The sequence below is a fragment of the Lygodium microphyllum genome, chromosome 15, assembly GCF_053477565.2.
Source record: "Lygodium microphyllum isolate KBCC chromosome 15, Lygodium_microphyllum_v1.1.10, whole genome shotgun sequence".
In the NCBI taxonomy this organism is placed as follows: Eukaryota; Viridiplantae; Streptophyta; class Polypodiopsida; order Schizaeales; family Lygodiaceae; genus Lygodium; species Lygodium microphyllum.
In genome coordinates, this window is record NC_141149.1 from 99422603 (window position 1) to 99441559 (window position 18957).

An 18957-nucleotide genomic window follows, 5' to 3' on the forward strand; every position below is an offset into this window, starting at 1 on the left:
CTCCTCCCCTTCCAAGTCGACTTCCTTGACTTCGGCAGGTCCTTCTATCGGTTCACTCGTCTGTCCTTGTCTTTTTGTGCCCAATAAGATCAGTACCATGTCCCCTTTCTTGAATTTAATGAAACACTTTGGTAGATCTTGGGGTTTCTTTTGTTGTTCGACTTCCATCCCTTTTAGTTGTCCTCCCTTTCCCTCCTCCAATCATATGTGCCTTAAGTGGACTAGCAAGTCCCCTTTGGTATATCTAGTTTTAAATGGTCGGGGTATCTCTGGATTGCTCTGACAACTTACCTCCAATTCAGAGTTGAACTCACAACCCTCATTAGAGGATGGAGTTTCCCCCATTGGTCACAACTCTGAGGTCGACTCTATCCTAAAGAGAGACGTGACACTTGGCTGGACCAACCCTACTTATTCGTAGTCCATTACACCTAAGTGATCTAGCCAAGTGCGATTGCATTTAGTTCTGAGAACTCCTCTTTCAGTTATAATTGCATTGGTTCTCTATGTCTTGGAGTCTACCTTTATTTGTTTGATCACTCAATCATCTGTGTCATACTCTATCATCTCAGCCTCTTTGTCACTGCTTTCAGTTGAGGAATAGCAATCCTCATACTCATAGTCTAACTTGCTGCTCATTAACTGCTTGTCATCATCTAGGTCTCCATTTTGGACTCTCTTTTCATCCATGATCAGTGCCCAATTGTATCTAAGGTTTAGGCCGTGCACTTTGGTCCATCGCCATTTCAGTTCATCCATGGAGCAACTTGAGATTCGTGATAGCTAGGTGACCAACTAGCTCCCTTATTAAATACTCAAGAATTCCCTGGAGTTCTAGTCTACTAAATGGGACATGGAAAGGAGTGGGCATTTGTTGCTTTCTGCTAGAGTTTTTGGGCCATCATACAAAGTGGCATTGATGGTAGGGACTTGCCCCTTGGAAACTGTGGTGCAATGGCTTTGTGGGCCTCACTAGCTATCCTTGTAACCTGCTTATAATCTTCTTTCCCATTCGAAAAATGGCAGGTCGATGGTGGCTAGTACGTGCATCTAGCCCTACTCATCTTTGAGGTAGGGAATGTACTTTGTCAATGGTCCATACGAATTCCTGGTTTGGATGTCTCCTTTCAAGATAGAGGAGATGGCATCTAAGTCGATGAGCATGGTCATCTAGGTGTCCATCTTAGCTCTCACTGCCTTTGATATGTTGCCTAGGAATATGAGGCCCTTACCCTAGTCTTTGATTTCTTGCGCATTCCTCATCCACCACGGCGGCCTAGTAAGATGTTGTAGTCTACTCCCTTCATAATAATGAAGTTCACTAAGATTTGGAGACCTGCTATCTTGAAGGGCTAGTCCTTCAACACTTCAAATAGCTTAACTTTCATGCCATTAGCCAGTGTGACATTAAACCTTGCAGTTTTCACCCGCAGATTACCCCAAACTTGCAGAACTACATGGCTAAGTACACTAACTCTCGCTCCCTTGTCTACGATCCCCTTTCTAATGACATCTCCTAACGTTACCATTGGCAGGATTGCATGCATCTCTGTGCCCTCCGAGAAAGCATTCCATGCAAGGACTTAGGCACTAAGTTCAATGCAAGGTTGGGTATTTGTGTGGTGTATTTGTGTGGCTATGTCATTCTCATGCAAGTCGGCTACTTTTGGATCATTAGATCCCTCTACCCATCGCTTCAATTCTTGCCATAATGAAGGGCTTTGTCTAAGCAGACCTTCCCTTGGCAATATTACATGATCTACTAGAAATGCCATAAGTAGGACATTAGCCACTTGCCCTTCATCTTTCCCTTCACTCTTTTGCCATTGGTCTTGGGCAGCTTGCTCACCGGTGGTGTCTAAGCCTCGTCTTTGTGACTCTACCTAAAGTGTGGATGCATCTCTTGAGTTCATACATGTCGGCGAGACCAATGTGCTTACACTAGAGAACTCATTAATCTTGTCTTCTAGGATGGGCTCAGCATCCTTTAGATGTTGTTGGGCTTCTCTCACCCACTCCTTAACCTTGTCGACTATTTTCAATTGGCCCTTTAGATCAAGGTATGCGCCCCATCTCCATGGTTTTAGGTGCTGAAGTCTCAGCCTCCGCATCTGCCACTTGCTTTCCTCTCATTAATGTGGTCGCGATGTCTATTTTTAGTGTCACTTTGGCATTAGCCCTCTTTTTCTTCCTTTGGCAGGTCTTCTTCCCTATCAAGGCCGCATCTACTTTGCTGGTTGGCAATGAAATGCTGGCCTACTTCATTTGTGCCCTAGTCATGACATTCAATGAGATGGGAGTGGCCTCACCATCAAGCGTTTTGACTCCAAACATCCCCAAAGGTATAGAAGGTATGATGGCTGAGCTAGTGTACAATTTTCACTTGGGACATCCAATGTGTAGATGGGTGATTCCACATTCAGGGCATCTCACATTGAACTTTGCTTAGTTAGCTTGTTCTCGTTCAAGGAAACGAGATGAGATATGCCCTAGGTGGCCGCAAGTCTAGCATGAGATTGGGTCTTGGCTTTGCCCTCCTAGGCCTCTACCCCTTCCCTAATGCCATCATCGGTACTGGTCTAAAGTCTATTAAGATGGGATTTCCCTCATCATCGTATAAGACATGTAAGGGTTTATATATGTCTCATCATCATTTGGCTCCTCTATGTAATGTACTAGTGTCACTCGATGGATGGGTCATGAAGGGTCTAGGTGGTCTAGGTATGCTTGTAGGGTTGATGTCAATTCTGGGGATAGCTAGCTTAGCATCATTAGGCACTAGGAGAGCTAATGGAGACCCCCTTCCAAATTGTGGTGGCCTATTCCCCAAGTAGTATGGCTGGTTGTAAAGCTACGGATATGGCAATTGCCTCGGTAATTAGCAATGCATAGCATCATGACCAAACCTACCACAGTTGGCACAAGGTCTGGATTGATGATCCACGCACTCAGTAGGGAGGTGGTTCCCTCCACAATGGACACATTGCACGTGAGGTCGCATAGGTCTTCTAATCATTTCCTAGAGCTTGACTAGCTCTAGCTTTATATCCACTAGGGTCAGCACTCTTCCCTTTCACTTGATTACTTTGACTAGATCTCTCGCTAGTGGTGGCAACTCTCTCTAAGGCTCTAGAGGCTGCACTATCTCGGCTTGTGGCTCTTGAGATTCTCTCCTTGAGCAAGTCATCTACATGTATGACTTCCTTAAAGACCCTAGCTAGCGCATCCCTTTGCAGATTCAAGAGGCCTACCAAGGCCTTGTAGAGCTCTTCACTCCTAATTCCACGTGTATGAATACGATGGAGACCACTCGCTCACTAGGTCACTTTGCGGTGGATGGGATTCTCTTAAAGAGACTCCTCATGTGGGTGACATAATCTCTAATCTCCTCCTTGTCCTTTTGACTAACATTCATCAGTCAAACAATAAGGTTATCTGAATACCCTACCTCAGAGAATCTCTTGACAAAGAGACTCTTGAGAGTATTAAAAGTGTTGCATTCAGCATCATCTAGACTAGTGTACCATGTCCATCATCTAGACTAGTGTACCGCGTCCATCCTTTATCTTCAAGATAAAGGACAAAGGCTTGAGCATGTTGAGTAGGGTCCCGTTAGGCTGTTCGCCTCACAAACTTGCTCAAACTACTCTATGAAGCTATACGGGTCATTGTTGGCCTAGTACTTGTCAAGTTGCTTGGCAACTACAGGTATCTTCAGTTGGCTCCTCGAATTTGGCATAATTCCTAGCACCGCTAGCAATGAAGTTGCCAGGGCCGCTCTACTCTGCTCTACATCAATGTTGTCTATGAGTCACTTAGTGAGAACCTCGCTCAATGTGAGATCGGATTCTAGCACTCTTTTTCTCTCCACATTGGGTTCTATCCTATTTCGATTGGCGAGCACTAAAACTCGCTAGATCTCTCACATTTCTTTTTCCTGTTAGCCTCAGCCTTTGAGGTTGTTGCTCTTGGTTGTAAGCAGGTATGCTCTGCAGCACCTTCTTGGCCAATCTTCGCTCTTCCTCAAGGTTAGCTATGATATCCTTAGCTGGCCTGTCATGATGCTCCATCTTGGTTTGTAAATCGTAATGATTGATCATTTTTTGGATATTGACTAGGAACTCTCCCAAGTAGAGCTGATCATTTTCAAGGTTAGATCTTGGTCCTAACATCTTGTTGGCCTCTCAGTCCACTAGGTTGTCAATTAAACTAATCAACTCAGGTAAGGTTGAGTCCCTAATCGTGCCAAACTTCTTGCTCTCCAAAGGGCTTGCTTTTGTTTCCCTGTATCCTTGGCTATGCATTTGTGATTTTAAGGATCTTCTCCTACTAGTGGGTTCATTCAAGTCGCTTATCTTGCATGTGAGTTACTTATTAGTTTAGCCAGTCCTAAAATTTAAGTGCGCTCAAGTATTCATGGGGTGCTTCTTTTCATGCGCAATGTGAAATCAGGATTTTTTCTTTTTGACTACACTTCAAGTGATTGTTCAGGCAATGCATTATTGTGACAAAAACAATGTGATGCAATGCACTTTTCTAGTCTGCTCCCTCAAGTGGTCACTCTAATAGGTTCTATTGGCTCCTTTAAGGCATTTCGGATGAGTGGTCTAAGGGGCTTTGTTCGAGGTCGCATTCTAAGTAGTTGAGTTGTGATCTTGAAGTCTAGAGGCTCTATGAGCCATTTAATGTGTCCGGATGCCTACAAGGGTGTTGCCTTGCTTCGGGTTGAGCTCTACCTAGCCTGGGATGCATTGGATTGGTCAGATTTCAAGTTTTGGTTAGTGTGTCTGATTCTTAGAGGTCCAATTTCTAGAATCAGACTCTCCAATTATGGGCTTGTCTGACTGAGAGAATCAAACAGAGCCCGGTTGTCTAACTTGAACAGTCTAAGCCTGGTTCTCCAAGTCCGAGTATGGGTTTGTCTTACTCAAACCAACTTACAATGTCCAATTGGATGGAGTACTATAGGTGTATGAGTGGACTAACTCGAACTATTTGAGTCCAACAATCCGACTCTAGGAATCGGACTCCACGATGGGTGTCCAATTCTAACGGCGCAAATGGCCTGTGAGGCTTGATTTCGATTCGATTGACCTTTGTGGTTGATACCAAGTGCTGAGAACTTCTAGAATCAATGATTAGATGCAGAGAAAGGCTTGTGTCTACCTGAAGTAGCTGGAAACCTCTGAATCAGTGCACTCGATCTCATCTTTTCCCTAGAGCTCCAACACACACACACTCTCTCCCTCTCCCTCTCCCTCTCCCTCTCCCTCTCCCTCTCCCTCTCCCTCTCCCTCTCCCTCTCTCTCTCTCTCTCTCTCTCTCTCTCTCTCTCTCAAAGCTTAGAAATTGAAAATGATCTCTCTTTCCCTTTTCTCAAGATTTTAGGCCCCTTTCTAGCACTCCTTGGATGCCTTTTCCTCTCCTTTGCTGGATTTCAACCTCATTTTCCTTCAATTTAGGCCTATTGTTGCACAAAACCCTACTATGGTTTCTTTTCTCTTCCCCTATTTGTCCTACCTAAATGTCTACAAATTCGTACAAATCACAAGCAAATGCTAATGATAATCAAACCAACTCATCCAAACCTCAAAAATCCAAAACACTTACTTGCAACAAAGATCAAATGCCCTTTCTTCCTATCTATCTACCTCAAGCATCGGTTTGGGAAAAACCCTCCAATGCTCGATTTAGAGCCCACAAGCACTCAAGGCTTGAATCAATTGGTCCCACCAACAATGGAACCAAAATGTGAGAGCTTTCGCTCAATCGCCAAGACCCACGACCGCTTATTGCTCAAGTGTTTCAAGCTGCATGCTAATGGCTACATCTCATATAGTTGTATGTGCTCTCAAGCGTATGAGTGTAGTGAGCTTACCTCAATGCTCAATCAAGTACCCTCCTCTCTCAAGCACACCAGTAGCTCCACGATCCGAGATGCAAGCTCAAGCAAGCTCAATCCTCCACCTTCAAACTCCATGCTCCATAGCCGCATGTGCGAGACAAGAGAAGAGAAGAGAGGAGAAGATGGAGAGCTTGTCCACCACGGTCCCTCACCCTCACACACTCACTCCCTCACACTCTCACACTCCCTCTCTCAAGCACAAGCACAAGCAAGCAAGAAGAAGAAGAAGAAGAAGAAGAAGAGAACCACTTTTGCTACACACCAAGAATGAGCTTCTCTATTTAATTTTTGGCTTTTATACATGCCCTCATCTCCTTGGGCATCCGTCCCCTTTTCTACATGACCGACCATCTTACCAAGGTCCTATTTTCCTATTTCTTTCTATTTACATTATGCCTTCACCTAATGCCATCTACTCTTACAACTTGCACAAGAGAGAGCTTGGCTATCTTTTATTAAAATTTTGGGGCTCCTTTACATTTTAAAATGTGTCTTTGCCTTTGACTTTGCCTTTGCCTTGACTCTTAAGATGGCCCTTTCTCTTATGGCCTTTTCTCCTCCTATCCTTTTGTCATACTAGATTTTTCTGTTTTGCTCTTCATTTTTGAATTTTCTCAAATTTTCCTCGCTTCCTTTTACTCTGTCTTGCAAGGGGGTTTTAACACTAGGTGTAGGGTAAATTTCCTAAGGTCTGATAACATGGGTGAATATGTCCCTAAGTCTTTTGAGTAGTTTTGTGATGAGAGGGATATTAAGTGTCAGTTGATTGCCCCTTACACCCCACCCCAAAATGGTGTTGTAGAGTGCATGAATAGGCTATTCAAAAAAATGGTATTAAGTGTCAATTGACCCCCCTCTTATGCCCCACCCCAAAATGGTGTTGCAAAGTGCATGAATAGGCTAATCATAAAAGATTCCATAGTATGTTTGATTAAGAAGGCTTATATATAGTACTATACTAAGGTAATTACTAGTGCAATATATTTGATTAATAGATCCCCATGCATTGCTCTAGGCGGTCGAGTTGTTGAGAAGGTATGGTCTAGTAAACCTCCCTCGTATGTACACTTGCTTGTCTTTGGATGTGCAGATTTCCAAAGAAAAATGTAATAAGCTAGATTGAAAGTCCATTAAATGCATCTTTCTTGGACATGGTGATGTAGGTGAGATGAGCTATCACCTTTGGGATCTACACGCCTGAAAGGTATCCATGATGTTGTGTTTCATGAAGATAAGATGTATAACCAACTTGAGCATGTGGTTGATGTATGCATGGTGATCTTTCAGGAGGAGCCTTCTATTATAATATAGCTAGCCCTAGTTAGACATGCAATAGCTGATGATAATAATGTATTGGCTCGAGATCCACTTGTTGTGGAGGATCATGATTTTAGACAAAGAGACCATGCTATATTGGCTTTGTGAAGTACCAAATTTTTGTTATATAGTACCAAATTCACTTTGTATAGAATCAAAAGGGGTTATTAAATAGGTCTCTATCATGTTTCCTAGCACAATACCAATATTTTGATGTAAAGTCTCAAATTGGTACTATGAAGTACCAAATTGATATTGTGGATTCCCAAATCTATACTGAATAGTACCATAAGGATACTAAGATGTTCTAGCACAATACTAATGATTATTTTAAATGAAAAGCCAACCTCATGAGTTTTAATGTTTAATTTCATAGGTTGAGTTGTACCAAATATTCAAAAGGGCCCATACAAAAGTACAAATATCTCTTAGATGCTTTAAGACATTAAAGTCTTACTTTGTCTGAAAATTGAAGGAGCAGTATATGTGTTGCTGTGTATATCACATCAAAATGATATATTTTAAGGAAGCATTTAATATAATGAGACAAAATAAGTTTGGGCACCATGGAAAGTATTATGCATGCACATGTTTGGTCTATTGTAGGAATGATGATGCGTGTCAATGTATGGCAACCCAATTAGTATATCATAGCATCGCAAATATGTGGGAATCACATACGTCTTCAAAGCCTCATGATTCAAAATACCATGCAAAAGAAAAATCTTTTTTGGGGATTGTGCTAGATGTGCAATGAAGAGGTTGACCACACATCCTAAATGAGACTTTAGTGGAAAATCGAGACATGACTACGAAGATCTTAAAAGACATCTCAAAACAAGGCAAGTAGAAGCCTGTGGGGATGATAAGAAAAGAAAGGACTCAGTGGTGCAATGAATGAGAAGCTTCACTTTTATTGTCCTATTTTTATATCGTCTTATGTGCTTCATCAAGTATAACTTCATTTTTTAATGGCAAGCATAGTAGTTTAAAGAGTACTTGATGAAATTCCATGTGATGTTGTTGTTTTTGTTATTAATTTTGTAGATGATTACTCATTTAAGATGTAGAATGAGATAGAATCCATGCATTGGTGTTCTAATAAAGTTACGATACTTATTCACATAACTTATGTAAGGAATGTTGGAGATGTTGTGGAAAAGATACTCCATTTTTACATATTTGATGATAAGTTGCATGATACTCTCTTTATACAACATTGTTTTCTTCTCCATGATAAGTGGCTGAAATAGAAAGGCCATTCTTTATAGTGTCATTAGGTATGGGCAAATGGTGCAACCTCTTAGTTCAAAGTTCAAAGACCTTTCTACTTTGAGGCCCAGTATTACCACTTGATAGGCTTATAGATGATGCATAACTTCTCTATGTTAAGACATGGAAAAGGTGAGCATGATAGAGTTGGGGTAGTCATAAAGAGAATCCTCAGTCAGGAGGAGCTGAAATCGGATGGCTAGCAAAACTATCTTGTCATTTAGCCTATCCCTAGAATAAGAGGATGCTTGTAGCGAATGAAAAATGATGATGCTAGAGACATTGATAGTTTGATTTTGACTTTTTGATGTAAAATGACTCTGACCTACCCAAAGATGAGGATTTTTATCTAATCAAATGCACTAGAACTATGTATTAGATAGTGAGGCACAAAACGATGCATGGCACAATAGATTTTTCAGAGGGGCAAAGTAGTTAAAGGCTTATACTATGGCCAAGTTGAAGGCAAGATTGACACATACATCTTTCTAGACCACACATCTCCGATTATGATCTATTCACACCTTGTAAGAGCAATTAGGTTCCCCACATGGAGCCTATCCCTAGATATCAAAATAGAGTCTAGTTATCTACTGAGATTTATAAAATCATATACAATAGCATGCCATATGATGACGACAATGATTAGGATGTAGCAATCTTAGAACAAACAGCACCAAACAATGGTGTAGAAAGTACCAATAAATATATATGATAACTTCTTCCACCGATACCAACAATCCAACCATGTAGATTTTTTTTATTAAAGAGGATTTCTTTTTGTCCCTCTCTTGAGCTTCTTGTGTTCTGATAGTAGCGTGATGTCTTAGGATGTCAAATTTGGAACTAAGTACATGGAGACCTACTATCTAATGGTACCAAATTTGGTATTATAGATAGTACCAAATTTAATATGATCCATAGTACCAATTTGGGACTCTATAGTACCAAAATTTTAAAGACCTTTGTTGGATCCTTATTACATGTTCCAATTTGGTCTATACTATACCAAATCATTGAATTCTTTTGGTGTTTATACTTTAACACAATATCAAACTTGGAACTACATAGTAGAAGATGCTTAAATTCTATTGGTCTTGCCACTTTAATTCACTTTCTAGTTTGGTTTTGTGGAACACCGAATTTGGTACTATGTGGTATCAAAAGTGTTAGAGAGAGAACTAGGGAGAGAGAAAGAGGAGAGATAAGACTGCAGAAGAGAGAGAAGAAGAGTGACGAGGAGAGAGAAAGACCAGATTTAGAGAGAGAAAGACAGGAAAGAAGGGGTAACCATAGAAGCTGTGAGCAAGATGGGAGAGAAAGACTGTAATTGTATTAATGTGTCAAAGAGATGTGTAAAATTACATTCCCTCTCCTTTTATACCAATGTCAGTGTGACATGGCATAATATCAATGTTATTTACACTAATTCCTTATTCTCACCTTCTTACAATCCATCCCTTCCCAAAAGTTTTTGTCCTAAAAAACAAACCTGAAAGACTAGAAAAGGATAGATGAAACAGAGTACTACTCTGATACAAGGGCTACAAAAATAGGAAAAGCACTAGTTTGTACTAAGTAATGGAGAGGATCATAAGTGGGAAAAGTGAATAGGCCATATGAACATCCATTTTGAAATGATAAAATTGAAAATTGAACCATGATAACTCCCAAAAAGGACACCTGTAAGAAATAGACAGCTTGCTATCTACTACAGAACATGCTGTAGTAAAATAGAGATATCTTGGGATGGGCATATCCAAATCAAGTGTGCTATGAGTCAAAAGAAAACTCATTAGACATACTTGCAACCCATATAGATATCCTTCTTTTGTAATCAAACTAGAATTGAAGCTGAACCAAAACAGTAAGCTGTCCAAAAACTGTCTGTAGTAGAACCAGAGATAAATGGACTAATTTTCAGCCAAATAAGCCTCTCAAAGATGAAAATTCTGAACCCCAATATGGATGTTGGCCTAATGAAGGTGCAAAATCCTACTCAAATCCTCCTGGATCAAAAGGTATTCCATCATAATGATTGTCCAAGAGAATAGAATGCCTCTCAACCACATATTGCAATCCACCTGGATCAAATGGATACGATGAAGTATCCCCATAATCAAGTCCATGAAATCCCCCGGATCATAGGGAAGCACAATGCCATCTTCATATTCATGTATGCCCAAATCATGTATTATATCATCATCAAACATGTGCCAGTCATCATAACCATGATCAAGGTACTCATTATCAAATGCGTTCAATGGCTGTTGTAGACCTTGATTAAGTGTAAACTGATGCCCAAGAATATCATCATGAGGTTTCTCTAAGAGTCTAAAACCTTCAACATGACCATCTACATCTGCAAGTGCTTCATGTGATTCATCAACGAAGATGCCATCAGCTTATACATCTTGCTCATCTGCAAGTGCCTCATGTAATTCATCAACGAAGATGCCATCAGCTTGTACATCTTGCTCTTCATTGTTTCCTTCTTGTACATCTTCTTGGGCTTGTACATCTTCTTGGTCTTCTTGCTCATCCTCTTGTTGATCATGTTGTTCATTATCCAAATCTTATTGTTTAGCTTGCTCATTGTTCTCTTCTTCATCATCAGCACTTGGAAAAGAACTCATCATTACATTTGGGTAATCATGAGGTATGAACTGATTGGGATATGGGGTACCATGGTAGTTATGAACTTGCTGCTGATCAAAGCTAGGAGAGTACTGATAAGCATAACCATTACTGTCACATCCATAAGAACTGGGCTGCTCAACTAAGAGAGCTTCACAAGTATAATCATAACTAACTGGGCTGCTCAACTAAGAGAGCTTCACAAGTATAATCATAACTATGTTGCTGAAGAGGTGGATGCTCATAAACATAAGCATGTTGTCCATAATAGCCATTCTGCTGCCAAGGTTCAATGGAATGATACTCTGCATTATGATATGGTGCATCATATTTATAAGCATTAACATGCTGTCCAAATGTACTTGCATACTGCTCATATTCATTTGCATGTTGTTGCTGTTCATATTCATAAGATGCATGTAGATCATAGTGTGTACCATCAGCATATACATATTGTCCATGAGCATAAGCATTTGATTCAAGTGTACCATCAGCATATACATGTTGGCCATAAGCATAAGCATTTGATTCAGGTCTTGCTCTTTTTTCTATAACCGCCTTCATAAGAGCAATACACCGACTAGCTAAAACTCCAAGTTTGTCAATATTAGCCTGTGTTTGAAGCCAACCTTCAACTAAAACTCCAAGTTTGTCAATATTAGCCTATGTTTGAACCCAACCTTGTTCACTAGAGCTGGAGCTATTGTTCTCAGCTACCATTGTAGTTAAGTTGCTGTATTGATGAATTTTAGGACCTCTATCCACTGATTGATTTGCAATTGTATCAAGCTTGCATTTGATAAGACCTTTTGAAGTCTGAAAGGTTTAGCTACAGATTTCAGGACATAGCTTGTAAGTATGAGGGCATCATCATTAAGTGTGGAAGAACTATTTCTGTGTCTTCTTTAGTTATGCTGAGTTGCTTTCTTCTTCAGTTATGCTACCACTATGAACATGTGCTCCAAATCTGTAACCCTGCAATGCATGAACCAACCACAACAATTGACCTCTCTCAAGAAAACCAGCAAAAGCCAAGCCTTTAGTTGCAAAGTAACTTGCAATCAATGAAATGGAAAATCTGTAATCTACTACCCCTGAACAATCAGAGAAGGTGTGTACTGTTCAAGTAGACCAATGCATATCAATGCTGCAACTCCACACAAAGCATTGGTTGTTTCCTGCAGACAACTACAAAGGCTTCATATCCATCACAAGCATACATTACTCCTCCATATTCTTCGCATACATTTGCAAACAACACTGATCAGTGAACAGGTCCCTGAATGCAGCTAGGGACACCAGAAATTGGCTATAAAACATCTGTAGCAGCAGTACTGACATGGGCCTTCAGTACAACAGACTTTTTGCATTAACTATAGAAAGTATGACAGCCCTGATGGCAAAAGTTTGATGATGCCAGCTTCCCTCTACAGATGATCATCCATAATATCATTGTCCTCACCTTAAAATTCTGGTTTCACTCGTCTAACATGCATACTCACAAAATACACAGTCCCCAAATCAGGACCAGCGGACACATTCAACTATACCCTATCCTGAGATTCAACACATTAAGGTCTTCATTGTTTGAAGTAAACTCGATTTCATTTGTACGCAAACCAAAGGAAAATCTCTGACTGCCCTGCTCCTAATCGCCGGTCTTTGAAACAAAAAGCCTTGTCTCCCACCATATAGTCACCGAGTCCATACAATCCTTGCAATCCTATTGGCTTGCCATCTACACCTTCATAAAAGGAGTAGTCTTCCACCTGTTCCAGTCATGCATTCTCCACCTCGTCCTATGACTGTTAAGGATCAACATGACTGGAAGATACCTCCCTGTATCTCCACTTGGAACAATTAGAAGGGATACACTATTCCTCTTGACAAACGGCTTGCAGCAGATGGTAGAGTGCTCCAGGATGTCCAAATTAATGACAATTTTGCCAAACTCTCTGAGGCTCTTTATGTTGCAGAGCAGAAGGCCAGAGAAGCAATGGACATGACGACAAAAATAGGATTCTGATTACGTATTGCCATTGTTCTGAACGCAGGTCTGATTAGCCTTGATGAAGGCTTGAATCCATCACGCCTTTGCATGAAAGCCTGATGGAGGTCAGAGGTTGGAGGCTGATCTTGGCAGCAGTTGCAACTGGGAGTTGCATTCCAATGCCAAGAATATTGTATTTGAGATGACCAACAAGTGGGATTATCAATTAGCTGCAGTGCACTTGGTGGATGCTCACCTTTGTAGTGATCTTGGGAAGTATCTCAGTGCACTGCTGCTTTCCTTATCAACAATGCTACATTTGGAGCTTCCTCATATTAACGTGTTATCAAAATTGATCTTATTGAAAGCTATGGCAAGCTAGCTTTCAATCTAGACTTTTACACTGATGTGCAAGATCTCTCCTACCTGCAGTTTGGCCTCAACCAAGATCCACATTCTGCCAAGTACAGGAAGCTTACCAAGGATCTCTGTGAGCTTGTGGAGGACTTCTCCTTGGTGAACTTTACAACACTCAATATACAGGACAAGGAAAGTGTAGCAAACATAGTGAAGCTTATTAATAAATGCAACGGCTATGTCTTTTCTGGAATTGAAGGTAACATAAACGAGTTTATGAAGCTGGCTGCCAGGGATCTGGACTGGGACTACTACAGAATAGCTACTGTTCAAGAGAAATATATGGCATACAGCTTCCCGGCCCTCCCTTTGCGTGAACTGTGCTATTTCTGCGTCTCTCCCATTTGGCATTCCCCCTCTCCTATTCGTTGTGCCGGTTCCAGAACGGCTTTTCTTGCCTGGAAGCAGCACCCTCCTTTTAGCCCTTTCGCTCCCGGTGCTACATGCCTATGATTTCACTTGCGGTTCTGTGAGGAAGTGGGCAAATCTTGGACTTCTTTGAACTCCTGATCCAGTGTGCCAGCAACTGGAGGTGGAGCAGCTGAACGTACTGGGTCTGGAAATGCTTACTGTTCTTGGCCAAGATGGAACCTGAAACTGTGGATCTGGTCTCCAGGACTGTTGCAATACTCTCCAAACTGTTCAAGTATGCCAATGTGTATCAGTGTACTGCAACTCCACGCAAAGCATTTGGCTTCTTCCATTTTTGCCTCTAGCTTCTAAAAAATCTTCACTGCTACCTGCTGTCTTTAGGGTTTCAAAAAGACAAAATACTTGTGAAGAGAGGTTGTTGAAAACACCATAGATGCTAGAAGGAATCCTTGAAGAAGGAGAAAAAGAAGAAAAGTTTGCTCTCTAAAGCCTCTTCAAAGCCTTCAATAATGGTGCTCCACTTGTTAAGAATGAAGAGTAAAGAAAGTTTCCAGCATGAAATGCTTGTAAGAACCTCATGGCTGAAAGCTAGGAGAAGATCTCTGTTGCAAACTCCATGAAAGCTTGGCAAAAGCTTGGAGAAAGAGGAAAGGAAGACCTCTTTTGAAAAGTAACCACAATTTAACCCCAAACTAAGCCCGGTTAACCATCCTTTACCCTAATTACCTCCAATTTTGCATAAATTTTGATGACGACCTGTCATTTAAGCCATTCTCCGCCATAACTGACCTTGGATATCTCCAGATATAGTCTTTTACTAACTATAGATGATCTGCAACACTCCACTACTCAGTGTCTTATACAATTTTTGTCTGAAATTGATTTTGATAGAGGAAAATAGGACTGAAAATAGAAGAAAAGAATGGATCAAAGACCAATGCTCTGATACCACTTGTCAGAGAGAGAGAACTAGGGAGAGAGAAAGAGGAGAGAGAATACTGCAGAAGAGAGAGAAAGACTGCAGGAAGAGAGAGAAGAAGAGTGACGAGGAGAGAGAAAGACTAGATTTAGAGAGAGAAAGACATGAAAGAAGGGGAAGCCATAGAAGCTATGAGCAAGATGGGAGAGAAAGACTGTAATTGTATTAATGTGTCAAAGAGATGTGTAAAATTACATGTCCTCTCCTTTTATACCAATGTCAGTGTGACATGGCATAATATCAATGTTATTTACACTAATTCCTTATTCTCAGCTTCTTACAAAAAGTTTCAAGTTCTTACAATTACAGCTTCTTTATAGAATGATCATATTTGGTATATGTAGCACCAAAGCTTGAAGTCTACTATCCTAGGTACTTAAACTGCTTAAAGTTGCATAGCATCAAATGCTTAAAGTCTTTTGTTCTTACAACTTTAACATAGTGCCAAGTTTAAATAGTGCAAAAATTTGATACTTAAGAGTAACAAGCTTCCTACCAGGATAAAAAACAAGGTACCATAATCACAATCTGACATTTTTAAAAGCCCTAAGATAACCGCATAGTACCACCTATAACAACATAATCAACTAGACCCTAATAACTCCAACACTACTTTAGAATACCAAAGCAAACAAAACATCATAATATGTCAAAAATTGCAGATTAGAAAAGATTGGAAGTACCAAGAAGTACCCAAAAAGGGCTTTGGTATATTGACAATTTGATATAAAAAATTAGTATGTGGTAGGCAGGAGTGACTATGAATAGTAAGGTATTCTAAACATTTGAGTTGAAATACAAAGTGCACTCAGAATTTCATATGCCACAATTGGGACAAATTATCTAGAAAAATAAATTAACCACTAGGGGAACAAGTCATCTTCAACATCAAACATTGTATGCCATTAATATTAGACCAATGACCATTGATCTTCAATCCATCGTTGAATCCAAGGCTCAACTATATCCATCATATATGAGGGAATATCTCCACTCTTAACTTCTAGCATATAGAAATAGATTTCTATTGTTTTCATATTAATTCTTTAAAGACTTGTAGCGATTGTCTTCCAAAAGTATTTTATTAGTGGCATCAAAGTGAGGGTGTTTTGCCCACATTTTTTGCAAGTTTAACACAAGCTTCATTCAGCACCAACATAAGGAATGTCGTAAAAACTCTCCCACCATACTTCATACTTTTTCTAAGAAAATATATTTGTTTAAACAGAGATGGCAACATAAGGCTTAATCAATAAGACTATAGAACACATAAATACTAATGGCTTCCCAACATTTTCTATTAACCCTAATTGGTTTTGGCCCATCCAACTAGTCTTTTTTATAGGGATCTTTTGGATCCTTCAAGAGCACACCATCGACATCCACAATTATCAATCTACCTTTTATTGCAGGAAGATCGTTTGGAAGCTTACTTTCTAAGGCATTATGCTCATCGAGCCACCAAGGTATTGTGGCTGCAAAAGAAATTAATGAATGAGATATGTGCAAGAGACAAACAAATAGTTGAACTCTAAAGTGCCATAAACAAGACATATCTGAGAGACAAAACAAATAGTTCAACCCAAAAAAAATAAATCAAGCATCATAGAATACTCATAACAAAAGGCTTAGTTACAAGTTCATGCAGTGCTTACAATACACTACATCTTGCATGCACACATCTTAGGCATACGCACATGGGAGTGCTTTATCCCTCTTACACAAAGAAGCTCTACTAGAGGAGCATTATCTTCACCTAACTATTGCTATTTTGCAAGTCCTGTAGCTTGCTCCTACTCTCCCTCCAACTTCCCCTTTGGCTCTTCAATGATAGGAACTTCAATGGGCTCCTCCTCTCCTTCTAACTCCCCCTTCTACTCTTCACAGAGAATAGGCTCAATGGGGTCCTTCTCTCTCTCTCCAAGTACCCCTTTTGCATTTCACAAATAGTAGGTTGACTGGGCTCCTTCTCTCTCTCTCTCTCTCTCTCTCTCTCTCTCTCTCTCTCTCTCTCTCTCTCTCTCTCTCTCTCTCTCTCTCTCTCTCTCTCTCTCTCTCTCTCTCTCTCTCTCTTTGGGTGGACTTCACAATTAATAGATTCTCCCTTGTGGTCCTTGACTCCATCCACCCTCCTAGACTTTAGCTCTGCATCATGTAGACCATGTTACCTTTCTACATCTGCATTGTGACCATCACCTCATCACAAAACTTAGTAATAACTAAGGGCTCATTTACACCAAACACCTCCTCATACACACCAAAAACCACCCGAGAGTGGGAGTCACTATGGGGTTGATGTGCATCTTCATCAAGTTTCATAGTGGGGTCCTTATCTCTCTCTAAAATGTCCTTTTACAAATCATCTAGCCTGTCTTGGATTTTTTCTGTAATGGTAACATGCATTTCTGTGTCACCCATGTTTTCGTGGGGGTCATCAACCCCTTGCACCTCTTCCATGTCCTCATCAAAGTCACGTCTCTCCTTTGAGTCCTTATGTGTAGCATGGTTGTTGGTATACTCCATATTTGCCTCATAAACTACAAAGTTCAAGAAGATGACCCATTACAAATAACGAAAAGAAGAATACATGAGACAATATAAAAAATAAGTGGACAATCACTTACTCTTATGAAGATTTCTCATGTGAGTCCAACTCTTGGCCACTTCACATGAGAGTGGCGGAGTGAAAGAGAGAGGGTGGTATTGGTGCTTGTAGGCCATCATAAAAGAACCAACCACATAGATAGAGTCTAAGAACTCCCCACAAGCAACACAATACGCCAAAACATGGATTTTGTTGGAAGCAATGTGAAACTTTTCCTCTTTTTAGTTCTACAATCATCATTTTAATAATCTGTAGAAAAAACATGAAAATGTCATGTCAATCAATAATACTAAGGCAATGCCCTACAAGAATGTAAATAATAATAAACAATAGTAGTGGCTATTGACATTGAGCAATCAAGCAGTACCAACAAAAAAGTATATGAGTTTGAGATTTCTACTAAAAATAACCCAAACTTGGTACTCAAGATATGTATGCATGTGATGATCCTACCAAATTGTACCAATAGATTAAAAGATATAATTTAGCTCTAATAAAACTATTAAAAAGTACCACAAACACATATTAAGTTTGTTAAATTCACACCAACATACAATACTATAGATTTTCAATGATAAAGTTGAAAAAACTTAGTGTTATTTAGAGAATATAACTTGGCATCAAAAAAGTAGCAAGGATTTTTAAATGTATAATAGTTAAAAAAGGCACCAAATACTATCAATACCAAAAGCCACATAATACAAGTTCCAAATAATACAAAATTTCCTGCTAGTATGACTTCCCAAAGGTTTACTACAAAAAGTACAAGCATACAGTAAGATTAAATGTATCAAAATATACCGAACACTACAAAATGGTACAAATTGGTCTCCAACATTACAAAAAGTACCAAATAGTACAATCTGCCAAAGATTTATTGTAAGGATGCAAATAGATGGTAAGATAAAATGTACCTAGAGAAAGCAAGATATATGATGTACCAAAAGCAAATGCTGCAAAATACACCAATATATAATGTAGCAAAATGTACCCAAATGATATTCATAATAACTTATATAACAATGTACCAAACACTACAAAAAGGTCACAAATAATGTAAAAAGGTCTGTAAAAATGTACCAAAATGTAATCAAAATATACAATAATTTGAAAATAAAAATTTTTATATGGCTTTAGAATATAGAAATTCCCAAAAGTATACTGCAAAAAGTACAAATAGACATAATATCATGGTACCAAAAGGCACTAGAAGATACCAAAGGTTCTAAAAGGTCCATGGCAAATATACTATAATGTCCAAAAATTTTCACAATGTTTCAGAATGTACAAAAATATTGATAATAGAATGTACAATACTATACCAAAATGTACAGAGTGTACCAAAAGGGTCCAATTTTTTCATTCAACAAAGTACCCAAAAATCCCAAAAGATACCAAAATTATGCTCGTTGTTTGTACAAAAAGTACAAAAAATATCCAAATTTTGTTAAAATGCACCTAAA

At 39.6% G+C, this 18957-nt stretch overlaps 1 pseudogene; it reads left to right on the forward strand.

Moving 5' to 3' along the window:
* The first annotated feature begins 12470 nt into the window (after window positions 1-12470).
* On the forward strand, window positions 12471-14133 carry LOC148024814 (GPN-loop GTPase QQT1 pseudogene; annotated as a pseudogene).
* The last annotated feature ends 4824 nt before the right edge of the window (window positions 14134-18957 follow it).